Genomic DNA, 12,814 nt, shown 5'->3' with positions numbered 1-12,814 from the left:
CTTCTCTGGTCTACTTCTCACAAAAAGGAAAGAAGTGGGAATGTAAAACAGAATGAGTAGAAATGAGAGCAAGTCTGAAAATGCTGGAGAAAAGAATGCCCACCAATGTAAGGACATTGCTCTTTTATCTGCCTTGCCAGTGAGTGGAGTCTCTAAGCTTTCACCTTGTACCATATGGGCATGCGTGTGGAGGAAGTGGTGGTGAGGAGGGAAAGAAGAGACAAGGAAGAGAAAGAAGAGACCAAGAATTAAGGACCCCTGTGCTGTCCAATGAGCTGACCCAGGCAAAGGTACCAAATCTGGCCGTTAAAGTGCATCTGAAGCAACTGTGTGCACCATCATTATTATTGTCATTATCATCATTTTTAGTTCTACTTGCTGTCTGCCAACCTCTTCACAGAGCAGACCATTTTAATAGTGACCCAGCCCATACCTTCAAGGTTGTCCACAGACCTGATGCTGCCAGAAAACCAGTTACAAGAAGGGAGACGAAAGGGATCCAGAGAATGGAGAGGCATTCTGAGTTCCATTAATGAGTGAGGTGACTCACGGCTGACTCAGACAAACGAAGACAAGCCTGGAGAGGGGAGACGGTGGGGGGCAGACCTCAAAGGAGCCCTGCCAAAATGTTCAAATGGGAGCTAGGAGGCCAGGGACACGGTGTTATTTAGAGAGCAGCCTGCAGCTCTGGTGTTGAAGGGAGGAGCGGATCTGAAAACAGAGGGAGAAAATTGCATTTGAGGCCAAAAACTGAGTTGTGAATCTGTAGCTTTCTGTGCTTTGACAAATGTGTAACATTCTCTGGTGACATTGACCTGCTCCTTGGTAAATCTTAGAATATTAACTCAATAGGAATTAATTGTCATCAGTTTCCTGGGGAGTAGACGTAAATCAGGTTCTACTCTCATTTTTCTAATGATCTCAGTGAGAAAAATAAGCCTCTTTCTTTAGTATTTTACATTTGGAGAACATTGTGATCCGACCTGTGCTTATAGATGATAGATTTTTTAAAAACTTGAACATATGACTAAGCATCTTCTCTCTGATTAATGGCTAATTGAGGTTTCAGTTTGAAGATTCCAAAGTTAGATAATGTTATGAAGGTTCACAACTGCATTTTCCTATATGCACTGTACTGAAATGATATGTCCCATCACACACTATATCTAGGTCCCCTAAAGCAGGCATCCCCAACCCTGCCAGTACTGGTCTGCAGCCTGCTAGGAACTGGGCCACACAGCAGGAGGTAAGCGGCGGGCAAAGCGTCATCTGCTGCTCCCCATTGCTCTCCATCACTCGCATTACCACCTGAAACATCTGCCCCCCCCCACCCCCGTCTGTCAAAAAATTGTCTTCCACGAAACCAGCCTGGTGCCAAAAAAGTTTGGAACCTTTGTCCTCAAGATCATGCATTTGCGAGATGGCTAGATGGAGGTATAGACTACTTGGGTGACATGGTTTTTCTCTGTGTACTAAAAAACCCACACAGAGATCAAACCCATGACCTCAGCCTCATTAAGACAATGCAAACCAACTGAGCTATCTAAAAATAATTTTGGTCGATTACATATTTATATATGATTTGATGACTATTGTCTCAAATGTACTTCACCAGAATGGCACGATGGTGGAAGAGACAGGGGTTCTTTGCCAGCTTGGCCACCCATGAACTTTCACTAAGGTGAAAAATAAGTTGCTCCAAACGCAAAACTTTTCAACTTTGCCTGCCCCCAACAGGCGGCAATGGCAGTTGGACGCGGTTGTTTTAGTCTTGGCCAACTAGTTTTCTACTATCAGCAGGTTTACTGTATTTAATTTGGGGTGTTTTGCAACATTATTAAGCCTAGTATGTCTGACAATTGCAAAAGCAATGAGAATGTTGAATGTGCTATTAAGAGGCTTATGATTATGATGAAAATCAAAATGAAAATGAAAGAGATTAACAAAATGAATATTAGGAATGGTAAGAAAAATCACCAGTGTTGCATGTGGGTAAGAGATAGATCATTAGTCAATAGGGGTGATTATGAAAGACAAAGAGAGCTTCAAAACATGTGAAAAATGCTGGCTGGGTCAATGCAATGAACATCACAATCAGCAAGAAATGAGGAAAAGTAATCCAAGCAATGGAAACAATTTGGAGTTTGTCATTAGAGACCTGGCGTCAGTTTTGAATGCCTATAATCCAAATATTAATTCAGGTAAGGGCTAAAAAATATGTTCAAGCATTTAAAACCCAGGTGTGGTAAAAGTTCTCATTCTGGGGATTCCCTGGTGGCGCAGTGGTTGAGAGTCCGCCTGCCGATGCAGGGGACACAGGTTCGTGCCCCGGTCCGGGGGGATCCCACATGCCACGGAGCAGCTGGACCCGTGAGCCATGGCCGCTGAGCCTGCGCGTCCAGAGCCTGTGCTCCGCAACGGGAGAGGCCATAACAGTGAGAGGCCCGCGTACCACACACACACAAAAAAAGTTCTCATTCTGGATCCTTTGCTGAAAACCAGTGATAGTTCCATAGATTCAAGATCTGTTAGTTCTACACAACATTAAATTCCCTATGGAAGCTGAGAAGGAGTTTTATGACACTTGGCAAAGCCCACCAAAGCCTGCCTTGACCGCCTTTCAATTTATATGGACTGGTCTATTTTGGATAAAGAAGCCCAGTAGGATGGCTATCAGCAAGGAGATTAGAATGCTCTCTAGTCTTAAAGCTTTGAAGGACCATCAAGCCCCTTTTTGGCAGAGACATGTCTTCCTAAGCTTAAATCACTAACAGCCAGTTTTGTCTTACTACAGTTTTTCAGAATTCACCTGTTTATAAGATATATAAATGTGTGTTTACATTCCTCTGTACACTTTTTGGATCTTGCTTCTCTATTTAACATTGGACAGTGGGATTTTCCTTTAGCTTTTAGCTAATTGTTTAACATGGTCTTTCAATGGAAGCTTGGTATTCCACTTCCTTACTGTCATTTGATCCACCTTTTGCTGAGTTCATAAGAATGCTATGATATTAATATCATTTGGCATAAATTGTTACGTTTCTCTGATTATTTCATGAGGATAAATTAGTAGAATAAAGTTACTAGGTCATAGTGTTATGAATATGTTTAAAGTTTTAATATATTTCTAAATTTTCCTTCAAAAAGATTTTGCCAACTGATATCCCTTCAAGAAAAATATCAATGTTCCTGTTTCCATGTACCTTTGTCAGTATTAGATACTATTTTTCTTTTGCCTCTACTCATTTTGAGGAGAAAACATTTTTTAATGTTTATTTATTTGTTATTGAGACCTCTTTCTATGATTTTTAATGCATGTCCTTTGCCAATTTTTCTACGGGAGCACTTTCCTTTTAATTATTGATTTGTAATCGTTCTTTATATATTAACCAATTTTTTATTTGCCTTTTAACTTTATAATAGTCACCACCATTGGTTTTCATCTCTAAAGGTAATACCAGTTGCAGTTAATTCACATGGCTGATGGGAAAACTGAATAAGAAAATATTTGTGAAAATGCTATAAAACATAAAGGATTTTAATCACATACTTCTAGTGTTGATGCTATCCAGAAATCGAGAACTGGACTACAAATCTAACATGAATTTGTAGACAAACTACAAGTCTAACATGAATTTGTAGACTGTCTAACATGAATTTGTAGACAGTCTAACATGAATTTGTAGACAAACTCCTATTCTTGACTCTGACAGTATCTTACAAAATAAGAATTATATGTTTTGTAGCATAGTTATTAGGAATGCCATAAAAATAAACAAAGATATCAGCTATCAAAACACTCTGAGGGACTTCCCTGGTGGCGCAGTGGTTAAGAATCCTCCTGCCAACGCAGGGGACGTGGGTTCGAGCCCTGGTCTGGGAAGATCCCACATGCTGCGGAGCAACTAAGCCCATGCCCACAACTACTGAGCCTGCGCTCTAGAGCCTGCAAGCCACAACTACTGAGCCCACGTGCCACAACTACTGAAGCCTGTGTGCCTAGAGCCCATGCTCCACAACAAGAGAAGCCACTGCAATGAGAAGCCCACCCACCACAATGAGAAGCCTGCACACTGCAACAAAGAGTAGCCCCCACTTGCAGCAACTAGAGAAACCCACTTGCAGCAACAAAGACCCAATGCAGCCAAAAATAAATAAATAAAGTAATTTTTTAAAAAAAGAACAACAACACTCTGAGACTTTTAGATGAATCCATAAAACCAAGCTGTTGCATTATTTTACTTTCTTTTGAAAAAGTTAATCCAGTATAGGCCCACTGTAACAGGAAAGACACCATAGTCATCACTATTGTTACCTCAGGTTCATAAGTTATGCCTGCTCACCTTTCCAAACGGTCCTTTTCTCAAGTTGTTATTTTTTTTTAAATATTTATTTATTTGGTTGCACCGGGTGTTAGTTGCAGAAGGTGGGCTCCTTAGTTGTGGCACATGGGCTCCTTAGTTGCGGTAGGTGGGCTTTTTAGCATGTAGCTTGAGGGCTCATTAGTTGTGGCATGCGAACTCTTAGTTGCGGCATGCACGTGGGATCTAGTTCCCTGACCAAGGATCGAACTCGGGTCCCCTGGCATTGGGAATGCAGAGGCTTAACCACTGCACCACCAGGGAAATTCCTCAAGTTTTTTTTTTTAACGTGAAAACAAAAAGAGATTAATCAGAGAAAAACTCTTCTCCAACAGAAAGATTTTTAAAAGCTATATAGTTTTATAATTAATGAAGTAAACAATATTTAAAGGCATACATGGAGAAGCTCTCTCCCAGTGATGTCACCATCCTCCCTCTGCCCACACCCTCGTCCTTATGGCTTCTTGTGTATCCTGCCAGTGTTTCTGTATACATATGCAAGCAAATACAAATAAATATTGTCATTATAATTCCTCTTTTCATTCACAAAAGTAGCATACCATATACATTGCTGTCTACCTTGCTTTTTAACTTAATATATTTTGAATAGGAGCCCTCAATAGGAAGACATTTAATGTAAACATGAGACATGATATTGGCATTAAACAAGAAAATTTTTAAATTCCTGTCTTGGTTCTGTCACCATAATTACATAAGCTCAGAGTTGGACAGTGTGCTGGAAGATTTGCTAGTCAGTCATCAAACCATTTTCCTCATTTTCCTGGGCACAGGACTGCCTCCCCTGCAGTTAGGTGTGGCCATGTGACTGAATTCTACTGGATAGAAAGAATGCGAGCAGAGCTGACATGTACCACTTCTAGGTCCATCGCCTAAAAACCTCCCCACACAATCCTCCACAATCTTTCCCTGTCTGTCAGCAGGATGTCAACGCCTAAAGCAACCTTATAACAGCATGTTGAAGATGGCAGAATTATGAGATGGAAGGGCCTGGTTCTTTGAACTACCACCTGGAAGAGAGCCACCCACCATCAGGATCACCCATTTTGGATGTTATATGAGTGAGAAATAAGTTTCCTGTCATGTCTGAGCCATGAGACAGTTTTAGGTTTGATACACAGATTTAATACAGCAGCTAGTATTGCCTTAATTAACCCAGATGACAACCTCAAAGTCCTTCTAGTCCAATGACTGGCATATAGCAGGCACTCAATAAATGTATTTGGATGCATGAATGAATATTTGAACACCTCTGGAGATAGAGAGTTAATTCACTGTCCCATTGGTCAGTTTAATACATTTGGATCAGCTTGAATGATTGGAAAATTACTTATATGAAGCTAAAACCTATCAGCTTCTAACTTGTACCAATTTGTAACTGCCCTTCACAATCACACAAAATAAGTCTGAGCCCTCTTCAAAACAGCCTTTCAGCTATTTGACAATACCTCCTTCTATGCTCTCTGTGACACATCCTCTGGTCTCCAAGCTGAGGAACCTAATGTTTTAAGTTTTTCTTCTTAGGTTATACAGTAGTTACTAAAGCTCTTAATACCATCTTTACCCTCCTCTGGGCACATTTGGGTTTGTCATTCTTCCCTGTTCAATGGGTACTCAGGACAGAATGTCATATTCTTGGCAACACTGACCAGCCTGTGTGGGTACCAATTGCCCCTTTTAGTCAGGACTCCGTACCTCAATTAACGCAGCTTAATATCATAACAGTCTCTTGGGTGGCCATATCACCTATTGACTCATTTTGAGCTTGCGGTCAAGCTTCCCACCTCTCTTCTCTCCTCTTCCTGGCCCCCATCATACACACTAATTCACTAGATGACCTTAAACAAATCACCTCTCTGGGACTCATTTCTCATGTGAAAAATGAGGGGGTTGGACCAGGTGATTTCTGAGTTGTTTTTCTTTCCTGTTCTAATATTCTTTGAGTCTAAAACAGGAAGTTCCAGGAGAGCTCACGTTGTACTTTTACGTAGACTCTTTCACCCACAGCAGCATGAGAGTATAAATCTGCCTGGAAACATTAAGCTTGTCAAACAACTTGAAGCTCCACAGGTACTTTTTCTCAGCTGCATTAAGCTTATATTCATATGCTTATATAAGATATGTGGACAGTGTGTGGTAGATTGTATTTATACACTAAGGCAATGGACTCTGCTGAACTGTAGTAGTGAGGGAGGGAGAAAATAAGGCTCAGGCAGAAAAAAAACTGAGAGCATGAGGGCAAACAAGGTGTGGTTTTCTCTGATGGAACTCTCCATAACTATTTTAAGGGAGAGAGACCATGAAAAAGAGGATATTTCACTCAGCTGAAAGCCTGGTGTGATGTCTTGTCAGTTTCCTCATCTCACTTCACACACTGTCCTAACGTACAAAAAAAAAAATTACTCTCAGCCAACTGGCAAATAAATGTGTTTGCTGTTTGGGGTAATCAAACTATATCTCCATACCCCTTGCCCTTGGCTAATTTCTTATAAAGCAGACATTTTTCATGATTTTAGCTGACTAATTCCTCCTGGTATTTCTGCCTGACAGTCCTCGATCCATGCCTAAGAGGTTGGATCCACTTCCTACCCTAGACTAAGATTCTACCCATTATTATTTGACCTCTTTTGAAAAACTCATTGCCAGCTTTATAACCTGATCTGGGCATACTCCCCATTGGGGCCTGCATTTCCTGTGGATGATGCATTGGTTTCCTAGGTGACGGCAGGAAGGAACAGACCTGTTAGCTTGTGGCTTCTGACTCACTTGCTGCAATGGACGTCACAGAATCGTGGCTGAACAAGTGGATGCTGATAAAAGCATGTGCTTAAGCGGGGCACTGGTGGTTAAAAACCATCCCATTGTACCAGCTCTCCCTCCCACTAAGCAAGCCGACAGACTGACATAAATACCAGATGTGAAAAAACAGTCAACAGATTTGGAACCTCTCTGAACTCCCAGTCCTATAGAAGTGCACAGTGGAGACCTATTTACAACCCCAATGTTTTGTTCCTTTCCCTGTTTAGAATTTCCTCTTCTTTTCTGGAATGTGTAAGTACCAGGATTCTCTAATGAAATGTCTGATGGAGGCTGAAGAGGGGGAGGTGGAGACAAGCCAAAAACTCACCAGAAGCCTGTTTACTAAGGTGACATCTCCTTTTGATCTTTCACATTTGTTCCCTGAGAGGGGAAGTAAACTCACAATGAACTAACAAATTATCAGAGTCCAGAATAAAAAACACATTCTGTTGGGCAAATTTCATGAAGCCTAGAGACAAGGAGAGACACGCATGCGCGTGCACACAGACACACACGCACACACAAACAGAGATTAACTTTCTAGTTACCTCTTTTGCTATCAACTGATCCCAGCAATGTACAAGTCAAAGAAGACTGCCTGGGGTAAAAAACACAAAGAGCTCCTTTGTCCTTCACAACCGAACTACTGAAGACTGAATGGATTCTTTCGATTCTTGAATTCCTTAAATGACCAACAAACCTAAAGTTTCCCTACCGGGAATAATGCCTCTTGTTTTCCACGGAGCCTTAAGGGATGCTTTAAATAGCATCAGCAAGCATCCGAATGAATTAAGACAGCAAATGTAGGTTAGCTTTATTTAGACAGATAAAGACAAGCAGAGAAAGTTGTCTGGTTCAAGGGCAGTGCAGCCTGACAGGACAGCATTTCTCAGAGGAGGAGAAATTGCTTTCGGAGAGAGATATTTCGGGCAAAGAGCAAAGATCCTTGGATCACCATGGGAAGTGATGCTAAATTCTTCCATACAGAGGAAAAGGAATTAAGAATGACTTGCCACTTGTTGAAGGAAAGATCTATGGATTTAAAATGTAAAACAGAACTTGGCATCCTCTTCTCTCTTTCCCATTCCTTAGGCAGACCATCAGAAAGGAATGTTTCCCAGAACATAAAATGGGATAGGGATTTTATGAGACTACTTCAGACGGGGATTTGAGAGCCTTAGCAAGTTCTGAGTCAGAAAATGCATCCAGTTGGAGGGGTCCCTGGAGATGTGGAAGCCCAGAAAGCAGGGAAACTGTCAGATATGGGGGCATTCACTTACTAAACAAAAATGTAGATGCTTGGGAAAAAGTTGCAGTCAATGGCCATTATCTTGTAATAACTTTTAAAGGAGTATAATCTGTACACTGAATCATAATGCAGTATACCTGAAACTAATATAATATTGTAAATCAACTATACTTCACTTAAAAAAAAGTTGCAGTCAGTGAGTTTTGTTTATTTTATTCTTCCTTTGCCCACAACCCTTAGATTATTTCCTGAAAATAAACTCCTTATGGAAAGAAGTGGGTCTAGAAAAAAATATAAGTTTCTGTGATGTTTATGGTTTCTTCACTTTCTAAATATTTGCTGGTTTCTTCTCAACTGAAAAAGCCAAATGAGGGACTTCCCTGGTAGTCCAGTGGTTGGGAATTTGCCTTCCAATGTGGGGTGTGGGGGTGTGTGGGTTCCATCCCTGGTCGGGGAGCTCAGATCCCACATGCCTTGAAGCCAAAAAAAAAAAAAAATCCTAAAAGCGTAAAAAAGAAGCAATATTGCTTTGTGAATAAACCAATTTATACATAATACATTATTATGTTCCTAAAGTAACACTGAATTTAGACTTGTAAAAAAAATTCAGAAAATCTAAAAGTTTAGATATGCATTGATTTCTATTTCCCCCACATCTAATTTTTAGATGTTTTCTTTCTCAAGGGTCTCAGAACTTCTAAAAATTATACATCTTTATATATCACCAAGGCAGGTATCATAGTGGAAATATGTTATAACCCTGTCACAAAGCAAAATTTAAATTTCATTTTGAATTAGGTGTTTATGCCACTTTCTTTATACTTACTATTCATTCACTCATTTCATTCTTTCCTTCCTTCAACAATTATTTACTGACTAGCTACTATGTGCAAACAGAGTGAGCATCAGTCTTACTTGCTTTGCTTCTTCTTCACCAGGTACTTTTCTTTCCCTAGTCAATTCTTCTCAACTCTGTCCATCCTAAATCCATTCACTAGTTACCTGGTAAAATAGCATATGGACTAATAGTTCATCCAGTTGGGAAGTACTGTTTCACACTATAACCAAAACACACACAATTTCCCTAGTTCACTGCCCAAAACTGCACATGCCTTTTTTTTTTTTGAGGTTGAGGTATGGTTAATGTTTGATATTATCCAAATTTCAGGTGTACAACATAGTGTTCACAATTTTTAAAGATTATATTCCATTTATAGTTATTATAAAATGTTGGCTATATTCTCTGTGTTATACAATATATCCTTGTAGCTTATTTATTTTATACATAGTAGTTTGTTTCTCTCCATATGCTTTTAACTCTTTGTGAGACTGGAAAATCAGTTAATCATTTGAAGCCATTATAATTCTAAGAAGGTGATGGAAAGCCAGTTCCTTTATTTATAAAGTAACAAATTCAAAAGATTCATATGAGATCTGATGCCAAGCTTATTTCAGTATTATATTAACTTCTTATAAAACCTCCTCACCTAAAGCCAATTCTATAAATTTTTCATTTGTATGGTTACAAGAATCTAATCAAAAGGAAAACTACTCTTTCACTTCTTTTTGGTAAAGAGACTAACATGAATGGAAATGAAAAACTTAACATCTCTGGGATCTACATTTCTTGCTCTGACACCTTTAGTCACTTAACTATTATTAGAGTATCTTTATCAAAATAGTGTGATTTGTGCTAATAATGAGACTTTTAAAATGTTCTTCAGTAAGTCAATCTCAGAACTTGTTTTTAATATTTTTTAAGTGCTAAAGGAAAAAAACCAACTCATATATGGAAGTAGAAGGCAAAGTTATAAGCAATCACTGATCCAAATAAATAAGATACTATGAATATAACTTTAAAAAATTACAGCAATTTGTGTTCTCCATGTTTGCTGCACTAAATATTACTATTTCCGTAATTTTAACAATGCTCTATAAAGAAGAAAACATTGTAATAGTATTTGACTAAGTAAAATAAGAGTCCCACATTTTATTTTTATTTTGTGACATTTGTGGCTCTTCAGCATGAAGCTGGCATTTTTCCTCTTCTGATGTAACTTCCTTCTCTGTTTCATTTTGTTTTGGTCGGGGTTATTTCAACCTCTCCCTTCTCTGAGCGGTCTTTCAGCTGTCTGTGAGATCCCAAGCTGTCACTTTGCTTCCTGAATATCCACTTCTGTTTTCTGTGGCAACACCTGCAGATAAACATCTAGCCGGCCATCCAGGTGGACACACACCTCCACACTCTCAAATTCATACATACACAGACACAGGTATACGCATGCGTGCTCAACTCCTCCACCCTCCCCCAGGGAGCTCAAACTACTCTAGCTGGTTTTTGGCCTTGGCAACAAAAGCAGCAGCAAAGCTTCTAATGTCAGTTCTCTGATCAGAACCAGTACTAATAATGTTGTTGCTGCCAAGGAAGAACTTAAATCCCCTAGACCAAGGAGAAGACAACTGTATAGGGTTAAGATGGTAGAGCCAGATGCGTCAGGCTGCATACAGTGATCAGAGGGAGAGGAACAAGAGTTGGGGTTCCTCTACCTGAAGTGCTCTGCCTTCATTGTTGACAGCCATGTACTGATTTTTTAAGACTCGGCTCAAGTATCACCTCTTTCTGAAGCTTTTCCTGACTGGTTGACTGTCCTTTCCTCTGTTCCCATAAAATCCTTGTTTGGTTAGATGCTTATCTTCTCCCCTATTCCCCCAAAACCCATTAGATTGAAACTTTTAAAGGCATGGACCTTGGCTGATTCATCTCAGTACCTGACACATAGCAGGCATTCAATAAATGTTGTATGGGTGAACAGAGTCCACTGCTCCCCTCCCATGGGTGAAAGTAGCAACTGACTTTTGGTGGAGGGGGAAAGAAAAGGTTGTCCTAATGGTGTGTTTTCTCCTCTTTAAAGTTAACATTGGAAGTAAAGAGAGCAGCGTGATGCGAGGATGACCCTCCACGTGTGAAAATAACTGAGCAACGAGCAGAGCAGCTGTCTCATCACTGTCCCTATCACTGGGATTTCTTCAGGTGACCAATAGATAAGTCCAATCCTACTTACAAGGTAAGCCTTTGAAAACCTTGCAAGTGTGAATGAGAAGAAAGTGTTGTATCAAGGAAGGTTGTATTAGGAATGGGAAAATATGGCCCGTATATGTTAAATTGATGAATATGTTTCATGTTCCAGAGTAAAATGTTGGAACATTTTAAATGTTTTAACATCAAGGAAGGGTAAGGGTAAGACAGAACTGTGTTGGGTTCTTTACTTGCCTGATCTCATTTTAATCCTCACAAAGAGATCTTATTGTCTTTGTTTTATAAGTGAAGAAAGTGAGGCTTGGAATGGATTAAAATTGGGAAGCCACCTCAGTACTAATACTTAGCAGAGCTTAGATTAGAACCCAAATTTGTCTGATTCCAAAATCCTTCTTACTGTTGGTTCCTCTCAAGAGCTATTTTTTTAAATTATTTTTTCTTTTTTTTTAAATTAAAAAAAATTTCTTTTCTTTCTAACTAAATTTTTAAAAATTATTTATTTATTTATTTTTGGCTGCGTTGGGTCTTCGTTGCTGTGTGTGGGCTTTTTCTCTAGTTGCGGAGAGCGGGGGCTACTCGTCATTGCAGTGCACAGCCTTCTCATTGCGGTGGCTTCTCTTGCTGCAGACTACGGGCTCTAGGTGTGCAGGCTTCAGTAGTTGTGACACTTGGGCTCTAGAGTTGACTTTAAGTTTTCAGAGAGGTTGAAAAATATATGTATTGAGCACTGACGATAGGCCACACACAAGGCAGGGCAGCATGAGGGTATAATAAACCATCCTCTGCTCAAGGAGCTGAGTAGCTAGTGCAGGAAGCTGACACATAAACATGGGCTGAACAATAGATGATGAAATCAGGGCTACTGTGAAGGGAGGTGTCACGAGCTGCTTGAGAACTGGGGGAAGGAGTGGTTGGTCCTGGTCACGCGTGGAGGGCGAGGAATGTTCTACAAACCACGGGAAGATGGCATTTTGAGGAGGCCAGGGAGGACTCAGCAAGCATTGGGGTGCTGCAGAGTAAGGAAGGGAACATATAACAGGAGTGGAGTGACAAGTTCAGTGAGGTCGGCGTACAGGGGTGTATGGTTGGAATAATGGAGGGTGAAGGTTGGTTGGACCCAGACCGTGGAAGGCTTTGAATAGGAGTCTGAACTTGAAATGAAGAGTTACTGAAGGTTTTGAAATAGGGGAAGCCAAGGATCCAACCAAATCCTTGACTAAAACATCCGAAAGTATTGCTGAATCCATCCTGACACCAAATCACAAGTACAAAAAGTACACAAAACAGAAAAATATAGAAAATCAATATTCTTAATCAAGACTCAACAAAGTGGCCTGCTTACTTCTGCGG

General features: G+C 40.1%; 1 protein-coding gene and 1 long non-coding RNA gene across 8 annotated transcripts in view; one reads left to right on the top strand and one right to left on the bottom strand.

The window, feature by feature from the left end:
- MKLN1 (muskelin 1) overlaps positions 1-12,814 on the bottom strand; it is a 359,034-nt gene that overhangs the window by 248,045 nt on the left and 98,175 nt on the right. The window contains exon 2 of one of the 7 annotated variants that reach the window (XM_067747043.1): positions 434-711. The exons of 5 other annotated variants lie outside the window; for them this stretch is intronic. The gene's annotated coding sequence lies outside the window, so the exon portion shown is untranslated. Of the gene's footprint in view, positions 1-433; positions 712-12,814 lie in introns of those variants that run through there. One more of the 7 variants, XM_067747038.1, reaches the window with a different exon arrangement.
- LOC137229318 (uncharacterized) overlaps positions 11,344-12,814 on the top strand; it is a 70,316-nt gene continuing 68,845 nt past the window's right edge. The window contains exon 1 of the long non-coding RNA XR_010945630.1: positions 11,344-11,492. This is a non-coding gene — a long non-coding RNA (uncharacterized lncRNA). The remainder of the gene's footprint in view (positions 11,493-12,814) is intronic.

Source organism: Pseudorca crassidens, chromosome 8 (genome assembly GCF_039906515.1).
Source record: "Pseudorca crassidens isolate mPseCra1 chromosome 8, mPseCra1.hap1, whole genome shotgun sequence".
NCBI classification, from domain to species: Eukaryota; Metazoa; Chordata; class Mammalia; order Artiodactyla; family Delphinidae; genus Pseudorca; species Pseudorca crassidens.
This window is presented reverse-complemented; position numbering and strand designations above follow the sequence as displayed.